Source organism: Carettochelys insculpta, chromosome 9 (assembly GCF_033958435.1).
Source record: "Carettochelys insculpta isolate YL-2023 chromosome 9, ASM3395843v1, whole genome shotgun sequence".
Lineage (NCBI taxonomy): Eukaryota > Metazoa > Chordata > Testudines > Carettochelyidae > Carettochelys > Carettochelys insculpta.
The window spans coordinates 18,582,207-18,592,485 of record NC_134145.1 but is presented as its reverse complement, the minus strand read 5'-3'; the positions used below and the strand labels follow the sequence as shown (position 1 = coordinate 18,592,485).

Below are 10,279 nucleotides of genomic sequence, written 5' to 3'. Positions count from 1 at the left end.
ACAGGGGCAAGGGTGGAGTTGGGCTGAAGCTCTGAGTGGGGGTGGTGAGCTGCAGCCCTGCTCAGGGGGAGAGCTGGGCTGTAGGTGGTTTAAATCGGGGCCGCATGCGGGGGGGGGTTGAACTGGAGCAGGGGGGGTTTGAACCAGGGCAGGGGAGTTGAACCAGAGCCACGTGTGGGGGGTTAAACTGGGGCCGTGCACGGGGGGGTTTAAACTGGGGCTGCACACAAGGCGTTTGAACCGGGGGGGGGGCAGTTTGAACTGGAGCCGTGTGCAAGGGGTTTATACTGGGGCGAGGAATGAGCCAGAGCTGCGCGTGAGGGGTGGTGAGCCAGAGCCAGAGCCAGAGCCAGAGCCAGGCATGGGGGTGGTGAGCCAGCAGGGAGGTTGAACAGGGGCCGGGGAGACTGAGTTCGAATCCTGCCTGAGGGGTGGTGATCTGGAGCCAGACGCAGAGGGTGAGGGGAGCTGGGGTGGCAGACCTGAGCCAGGGCTGTGCAGAGCTGGGGGCGTGGGTTGAATCAGGGCCAGAGGGGAGCGAGTAAGGTGCAACTGGAAATCATGCATTTCCAGGGCTTACTGTAGGAATCAGGGGGCACTTGAATAAGAGTGAGGTTGCATACCCTGGGGTTGTGTACTCTGAGACCTTACTGTATAGCAATATCTCAACAGAAGTCACTTTCAGAAGAGATTTCTCAACAAAACATCTGTGGACAGAATGCAGCCGAACATAAAAGACAAGCGGAAGAGCACTCTGATCTGTTAACAGTGCAGCCAGACTGCCCAGCTGCTCCCTCGACAAAACAGGCACCCAGAAACACAGCAGACAGGGCTGTTCATTATTCTGGATGGCTCTGTCTATCGAGAGAAGGCCACACAGCATGTTTGTTGACAGGCCCTGTGGACAGCAGCCTTATGGCAGACAAGCAGAACACGCTGCTAGCGGGAGTGCAGAGTTTTGTCGACAAAACGTATTTGGTGTGTGGACGTTCCACCGGTTTTGTTAGCTAAACTCGCTAGTGCAATTGGAGCCCTACAGTCCCACTCAAGAGGGGTCTCTTTTTTGAAAGGTCAGATATGACACCCCTACATTTTCTATCCAGATCAAAGGCATTCTCAGGGGAGGGGTAGAAACAGAACGGGGAACCGCTTCACCCACAGAGTTCTTCCTAGTCTTAGTTTTGGGGCTGTTCTCTTTAGGCACCTTTGCACTGCGGACGCTAAGAATCGCTGCTGGGACTTAAGGTCCAGTCCTCCGTCGGAAATTTAGCCCTAGTTTGACCTTCCACCGCCCGCAAAAGAGGGTGCAAAAACCGCAGCTACAGGCACGCAGGAAACCTGACCCCGGTTCCATCCCACATCGATACTTGATGGGAATTCCAAGCTCTTAGGTCAGAGCAAAGCCAGCAGGATCCCACTTTCGGTAAAGCCTGGCCCTCCCTGCAGCTGCCCCCGCACGCTTTCTGGTAGTTACGTAGCCTTTTAACACAGACTACTGCTCACGCCAACCGGGAACTGCCTGGTGATTGGACTGCTGCATCCGCGGGGTCCTAGTATTCATCCGTTTCACCACAGCCGCTGGGATTTTTAGAGCGTCAGATCTACATTTGCCGGCTACAGAGAAGACTGCACTTCCACGGTTCTGGATCCGGCGCATCGGCAGGTACATTCCTCTCACCATGCTGAGACCCACATGTGGGAGACACAAGAGTAAATTATTCCTGCGGAAAAATTCAAAGCCTGTAGAATTTCTTGTAGTGCCAACAACTCTTCTGGACAGTCAGTTTCACGGGTGTTAATTTCACCAAATTTGTGCAGTAACACCCATCAGAATTAGGGATATCTGAAAGGTAAACCAGGGTGACGTAGTTTACTGAAAGGCAGCCGTATTTGTCTCGTACAGCAAAAGCCAAAGTTATAACACATCATAATTTGCTTTACAGAAGATGTAGTCAATAATATGTGGGAGTCTGAACCTACATTTTCAAAGTTATCCACCATACTTCAGTGAACCCAGGATTCTGAATGTTTGTATGAAGAAAATATACATGCAAGTAAGTCAGTGACATTTGAGTTTAAAAAATGGTATAGGCAGGGCACATTCTGAATCCACCTTAAGCTGATGTCGGTAATAGGTTGAACCTTTTCCTCCTCTTGTTATGAAATAAATAAGGATGTTAAGAAAAGACTTGTAAGTAAATTTATTTAGTATAACTGATTAAATACAGAAGAGAACAATCAGAATTGTATTCCTGATCCAGATACAAATTTCCCAAATTTGGGGATTTAAAACATCCAGTCAAAATTAGTTTGTTTGAGTTTTTATAAAGATTGCAGAAAAAGACTTGTAGGAATGATGTCAGAATTAAGTGCTTCTTGGTTCTTGAGCAGAACTGTCTTAATTCAAAAGATATATTGATTACTGGAGGATAAAATACCACTGCTCCAATGACAGTGCAGGGATGTTTCCCTTATATTGAGTCATCTTCCAGTAATTCTTCTATAATACATTTATATAAAGGAAGACTATTCCACAGAGTATACCTCGTGGTAGATTAAGGACTTTGGGTCATTTACAAAGGAGAGAAAGCTCAGGCATGAAGAAAAGGTAAGTTACAATTATTATAAATCAGATATATGTATTATATGTATAATAAATCAGATATATGGCATCTAGGTTACCGTAGTGAATCTTGTTACCAAAGCATGTTCTGTTGAAATACTTGTGCATAAAAGTGCTGTCTTTAACTTGAGAGGACCTTGCAACGATATTCTATCACTACAGTCTGATTAAACTGAAATAAATTACATAAAATTACCATCTAATTTGTTTAATTTTTGGAGTTACTCTGTAGTTGAAACCTGTAGGTTGCCAGTAGTGTGCCCAGTGTACTGAATCTTGGAAGTGAGCACTATAGATGTTTCAAGAGGCAGACCTTGCAGGATGATGGTGGGTCCCAATATCCACTCAGATACATTGCTAAGGAAAAGATTTTTTTTTACTAGGGCTATCAGGATGGTAGGGTTCATTGAAAAAGGGATGGAGAATAAGAGGGAGTATATCTTATGTGCCCTTGTATAAAACCATGGTACGCCCACATCTTGAATACTTTGTGTGGATGTGGTCACTTCATCTCAAAAAAGATATATTGGCTTCAGAAAAAGTTCATAAAAGGGCAGCTAAAATAATTAGGGGGTTGGAAGTGGTTCCATATGAAGAGAGATTAAAGAGACTGGGACTTTTCATCTTAGAAAAGAGTAGACTGAGAGGGTATGGGATAGAGGCATGTAAAATTGTGAGTGGTGTGGAGAAAGTGGGCAAGGAAAAATGATTTACTTGTTCCCATAATATAAGAACTAGGGGACACCAAATAAAATTAATGGGCAGCAAGTATGAAACAAATTAAAGGCAATTCTTCTTCACGTCGCACACATTCAACCTGTGGAACTCCTTGCCAGAGGAGACTGTGAGGACTAGGACTAAGACAGGGTTTGAAAAAGAGCTAGATACATTCATGGAGGTTAGGTCCATGAATAGCTAGTAGCTAGGTTGGGTAAGAAATAGTATCTCTAGACACTGTTTGTCAGATACTGCAGTTGGATGGCAGGAGAGAGATCATTACCTTTTTGGTTCACTCCCTCTGGGGCACCTACCATTGTCCACTGTCCACTGACAGGATACTGGGCTGGATGGACTTTTGGTCTGACTCACTATGGCCATTCTTATGTTCTTATTTGCAGCTTTCCAATCCAGGCTCAGTTAGTGGCTCTCATTGGGGTCCCAAAGCACTGGTTCCCTCTCCATCTTCTATTTCTTCATAAATCCCACACAAACCTGCACTCAACTGTCATGTCACAACCCATTCCCTGTGCAGCTCGCTCCACAATTCCTGGGGCTTTTCTCCAACCCTCAATTGCCATGGTGGCCCCATTCCCAAACAGAGTCCTCTCACTTCTTGGATCAGACCTTTCCCTTTATCTAGCCAAACATGTAGCTATTGGGAAATGTAGTTCATGCTTAGCCAGGAGAGGATGGGAGCTTTAGTTCCTTGCTGTGAAGATCTAGCACACTCGAAAGAAATCAGCTTATCATAGCATCTCCTTTGGGCGGATTTTTCAATGTCAGGTATAAAAGCCAAGGAAAACAACATAAAAATTAAACACTAAAATGGGATTTCAAGCGTTTCCTTATTCAAGGAGTACAAGATAGTTTGACTCTCCAGTGAAGATATTAATTTAAGTAAAATTAAGCAATATCTATAAATTTCTCTTTGGCACACAAATCAACACACAGTTCACACTAATGTTCATGAAACCTGCATGCCGGACTCTTTTGTAATGAGAGATGAAATAATACTCCTGAAAGAAGGTGCAAATCCACAAGCTTGTGTATGCCAAAATGTGTTTGATATGGAGTTGTAAAGATTATATGACAACAAGAAGTCCTGTGGCAATTTATGGACTAACAGGTATTTTGGAGCATAAGCTTTCGTGGGCAAAGACCCGCTTTGTCAGATGCAAGGTTATATTAACTGGGATCACTCACAGTAAGGCAAGAACTGCTTACAGCTACTTATTTATAAAGTACAAAGCTCTACTTTGAGGCATTGTATAAAAGAGGACTACCAGTGGCCATTTCGTACATTCCTCTCTGGGTCATGGTGACCTGCCCTCCATTTAGAAATCCTAGTATTCCACCTCCATGAGTTCCCCCAAAATATAGACACCTTTTCTCTCATCCAACTCAACCCTCTGCATACATAAGTTTCCTATTTCCATTTCTGAGATGTTTACTTTACTCTTTAGCAACCATCCCAGACCTATGCATTCTTCCTACAGTTGCTATCTGCCCTAATCTCCTCAGTATTCTTAGAGAAATCTTTTACCCCAGCTCCAATGGAGGGAGCAAAAGGTAAGTGCCTTCGGTAGGCTAGTCTCATCCTTTCACCCCAACATAACTAGGGGCTTCTTGTGGGCTAATCTTTGGGATCCCACTCCAGTGAAGATGGAGGATATAATAATTAGCCCAGATTTTATGAAATGAGAGAAAAGGAGTGTGCGTGCCTCACCCAGATTGATCTTCTCTCTTCAAGATGAAAAGCAAGACGGTGGCCTTTCAACGTCAGCCTCTGTCTCTCACACAACTCTTCACACACTGTAGCAAAGTCTTATGGGGTGCCCAATATATTAAATGGGACTCCAACAGAAAACCTAGTCTGCAGCATTTTCTGCTGCTGGTTCAAATCCCTGTTATAAAATAAGTCACACACTGCGCTTGTTGAATTCATTCTGATTGTATTTAATAGCTTAGTTGTCAGGATTTGGGGATTGTTAGGAATACAGCATTGGTCCTTTCAGTCCCTGTCTCTAATGATAGGGTGTTACTTTTTTTTCTAAAGCCGTGATGTTACATTCTTCAGTCCCTTCAAGGACTTTTGGATTAATCTGTCTAGCCTGTGTGCTTTAAGCCATTTAATGTCTCTATCTGCTTTTTGAACTTCTTGATAAACTTCTTAGTACTAGGGTCCATTCTCATATGTTTCTGAAAATAGCAACGTTTCTTCATTGTTGGCTGAAGTGATGTGTCTGAAATCTCCTTATACTCCCAGTTGTCCTGGTGTAGCAGATTCTCAGACTTGCTTATGAGCATCTTCATTTTTAATTTACCATTTTTTGTTTTGTTTTGCTTCTTGGCACGTTGATTTTTAACTGTAATTTTATCCTCTATCTTTCTTGTTAGATTTTGTGCTTTAGCCTAGTAACAACTCTTGAGTTTTATTTGCATTTTAAAATGTCATTTTGTCTTGAACAAATCTTGCCATGGTGATACCATGTAAGGCGCTCCAGGGGGGTGGAACTGTCCTGTTTATCTGCATAGAGTCCTAATTATTTTCTTTGTACAAATTGGCCTGAGGGACCATAGTTTATCAGTCTGTCTTTACACCACACCCACCTCTTTGAAATACAGATTGATTAAACTGAGCACTTTTTCCTTGTATTTTGGAGTGTTGTGTAGGAAAGTCAATTCTCCTGGGTGCTCAAAGTTGGCAGTGGGGTTTGTTGCAAGGACAAGTTCCAGGATTAGTATTACTGTGGTGTAGCCTGTGATTGCTGGTGAGAATCTTTCTCAGGTTAGGATGTTGTCTATAGACAACAAAGCCCGGTGCCAACTTTGTCCACGTTTATTTTGGGGATACCATCACTGGACCTAACAATGTTAGTTACAGATCAAAGGCATATTCTCATGCACTTCCAGCAACATTATAAATGCTATTATGTGCCAACAATGCCCTGATAGTATGTTAATTAATGGTAGTCCATTGGACTTACTGGGCAAAACCTTCGCCAAAGAATACATGGTCACAGAGCAAACATCAAGAAACTAATGAAGTGCTCTGTCCCACCAAAGCTCATCACGAAATAACAGTTATTAGTTAAGGCTATTTCATAACTAGCTATTTTGAGCAACCTCCTGTCCTGTTACAGTCACATCTTTATTGACCCTCATTTTCCCTTCCCCACTCTCCTTGCAATGGGGCCTGTGGCCTGGAACAAGCTGTATAGTGGGGGTGCTGAGATCCACTGAACCAAAGGGTAAACCCTACATATAAGGGAAAGCACATGGAGCCAGGGGCTGCTCCTGCACGCCGGGAATCCTAGTTCCAGCAGCCCTAAATAAGTCTTACAAGGATGTGGCTGCAGGGTGCCCTGCCAGAGAATGTGAGGCTGCACTTCAGGGAGTTGACCTCTCGCGCATTCCTGACTCTCTTTGTGCGCCAGACACGCTGTCCTGTGAGGGAAACACCCAGCCCTGCCGCTTTTTATATGGTAACCCTATATACGTCTCCCTGCTCCCCTTGAGCGCGCTTGGTCTGTGGGTCAGTTTTTATGGAGGCGGGGGTAAACACAGGCGGGCGCAGCCTCCCACTGCAGCCCCCTCCCCAGTGCTGTGCTCGGCGCTGAGCACCCGTCAGCTCCTAGCAAGCGCCAAGTAGCGCCTGGGAACGTCTTCCAGCAGCTCCGGCCCCTGGAGACGGACAGGAGCGTGGACCATCAGCCAGCGCGTCGTGGCGGGTGTGTGTGTGTGTCCCTCCCATAGGCTGAGCCGGGGAACTGAGCGTCGCCCTCTAACTCCGGCTGAAGGTGACGGGGCGAGGGGAAGTAGCACGCAAGGACCGGTCCACCTTAAGGCGGCCGCGGGGAGGGTGGATGGGGAGGCGGAAGTGGTGCGCTTGCGCAGGCCCCGCGGGACCCAGAGTGGCGCTGAGGGGGACTATCTGCGCTGAGCCAGGAGCAGAGGCGGCGCTCGCTCTTCCCTACCGCTGCCCGAGTCGCTTCCAGCGCCCAGGGAGCCCCTCCGGCCGGGGCCATGCGGGGCAGCGAGTGAGCCAGGCGGGGCGCTGCCCCCCCACCCCCGTACTTTCCCGTCGCCGCCGAGGAGCCGCACGCGGAAGCGGTGAGTGAGGAGCCGCGCGTCTGAGGCCGGGTGCGATGAGCTGGGCGCCCCATAGGCCGCGCTGGCTGGCACGGCCGGGGGGAGCAGGAGCGCAGAGCTGCGGTGCGATGCGGTGGGGGCTCGGTGTAGCCCGGGCTTTGCAGCGGGAGATGAAGAGTTAACACCCCCTTCCACTCCCCCCCCCCGCCAGCTGCCTTTGCAGTTTGGCTTGTCACAGCCCCGCCAGCAGCGACACGAGGATATCCTGTTTATATCATGCAAGAACATCCTGTGCTCCCCGGGCGGTTGGAGCTGAGACAGGCCCTGTCCCCCACCCCCTGCCGGGTAGTCGGGCTGGTTTTAACACCTCCCAGAATGCAGCGAGGAGGGTCACGCTTTGCCTCACTCCCAGAGCCGTGAGAGATGCAGCAGCCGGAATAACAACAACAAGTCCTGCGGCACCTTGTAGACTAACAGATATGTTGGAGCATGAGCTTTCGTGGGCAGCCCACGAAAGCTCATGCTCCAACATATCTGTTAGTCTACAAGGTGCCGCAGGACTTGTTGTTTTTGCAGATACAGACAAACAGGGCTCCCCCTCTGATACAGGACCAGGAATAATTAATGCTGCTGGGGGGGGGGGGGCAGTGTTTAGTGCAAATGTTCTTTAAACTGCTGACCCGCACTAGATGTGGTAGCTGGCAGGTGTGTACTGTAGGGAGCATGGTGGGTGTGCGGAGGGACGTGCAAGGGTCAAGTTGTGCTAAATATGAAGCTGGAAGATGAGCCTGATAAAGGATAGATGCCTCAAAGCAAGGAAGTATGTAAGTTGCTACTTTAGACATGAAAGAACTGTTCCTTGTGGTAAGGAATTGGTGTTGTAAGTGGAAGCTTACAAGCCTTAAAGCCCTTGACTGAGTGTATATATACTGTGCAATATGACCATTTTACATTGAGTTTATAATTTACATAACAATGCAAACTGTTAAAGTCTGCCTCTTTAAACTATTCGGGGCAGGAATCATGGTAGCGTTGATACTACGTACATCTTCCCATTACATCTCTTGCACTATGGTAATGCTTTTGTTTGAGCTGTATTTTACTGGTGTTCTAAAAATCTGGTAAATTTGCTCCTTTATGTCACAGGCTTTGATAGTTTATTGAAGTGTTGAAGTTCCATTTAAGAAAAGAGTTTATTTGCTGTAGCTACAGGAACAATGAGATCATTACCTGAGAAAATAAAATTTATCCTGCAAAAGTATTGGCACAATTTCTTATAATTGGAAGATACAACATAGTGCAATCCTGATGAGTGCTCCTCATAACTAAAAATCGTGTTGTTATCTGGGAAGATGTGTAAAAATGGCAGCTTTATGTTCACAAAATCTGTTCCTTGTGATACTCAAGACTTGTCTACACTTGATTTAATTCACGTTAGGGAGGGATGAATTTAATAGCTGAATATTTAAAAATATTGAAAAAAAAACGCTGTCATGTGAAAAAGCTATGAAAAAGGTTAAAACAAAAGCTGGTTGACAGCAGCTGAAGTAGAATCTTAAATGCAGAAATTTCTCCATGGAGATACAGAAGCCAGAAAGGACCCGCATTAACTAAATTTTGAGATCACTGGTCTTCCACGTCAGCTTTTTTCTTTTTTTTGTATAGTTCACTTTAAGTAAATGAAGCCAAATACTTGGAAAAATAATTATTTCAGTTTTGCTTTTACTTGTGCAAACTAGAGGCCAGGTCTGGCAAATGCTATTGCAAAATGTTTTCATGATAGGGCCCTAGTTAGAATTGTCACTGCCAGACTGTGGCCACACTTCCAATGGGAAGAAGGGGCTTTTGAAATCAGGTGGTCGTTTTGAAAGGCCCCCAGCTACATAGGCAGTATGTGTTTTGAAACTAGCCGTTTTGAAGCGCGCGTGGCCACCGTTATTCTAATGAGGCTCTGCATATTTGTGGTGATGCCACATTACTGTGTGTTGTACCTCTGTGTGGGTCAAAAATATGTTCTCCACTTGCATCTCTCAATATCTCCAGTTTATTGTGCATTTTAGAGACAGCAAGCAAGCAGTGAGACTGAATGGTTGAGTTGCCCAATGGGCATAGTGTATCTGATCTTCAGCCTAATGCAAGTACCTGCACCTGAAACATCCAGCAGAATTAACTATTGATGTTAGCAATAACGACACTAGAGTCAAGTTAGGAGGACACTATTTTAAAACACAGACATCTCTGAAGAGTTTAGTGGTAAACTGTAAATATATAAAATGATTAATTGTAAAATATGTATTAAAATATGTTAGTTCCCATGCTTTAGTATATTGAGCCATAGGCTACACAGCAGTCTTTCAACATGAAAAATGTTTAAACTTACTCTGGTTACAGGTCACATTGAGTGTATGAAGCTTTCAAGGTACATTAGAATCCTTTGTTTGAAAAACTGGGTGTTCGGGTAATAGATTATTATTATTATTAAATAACTATAGTATTATAGATGCCATGGAAATAGTACTTCAGGCACTGAGGACATGGAGGGTGTCGCTAATCTACAGCTAAGCCTAAATTCAGAGAGTTGGGTTTACAATGAGCTAATGTGTTACATTTGACAAATATTTTGACTAAGTTTTTCAACTGTTTTGCATTTTACCTTCAAAGGCTTGCTTGGACTAGTTAAATTTTCTGTGCAAGAGACTTCATACAGACTCTTCTGTTTTGGGGCAAAATGAAGGTAAAGTTCCCTGACTCTGGTTGACTGCCATGGCGTACCTTATATGTAGCTTAATCACTAGTGTATAACGTGTCCTTTTATAAGTTCTATTGTGACCATATATGGGGAGT

The 10,279-nt window shown here is 45.2% G+C and overlaps 1 protein-coding gene across 4 annotated transcripts in view; it reads left to right on the top strand.

Moving 5' to 3' along the window:
• The first annotated feature begins 1,648 nt into the window (after window positions 1-1,648).
• The window catches only part of JAK1 (Janus kinase 1), a 102,758-nt gene continuing 94,127 nt past the window's right edge, over window positions 1,649-10,279 (top strand). For 3 of the 4 annotated variants that reach the window (XM_075002539.1, XM_075002540.1, XM_075002541.1), the window contains exon 1: window positions 7,225-7,456. The gene's annotated coding sequence lies outside the window, so the exon portion shown is untranslated. Of the gene's footprint in view, window positions 1,664-7,224; window positions 7,457-10,279 lie in introns of those variants that run through there. The other variant, XM_075002542.1, reaches the window with a different exon arrangement.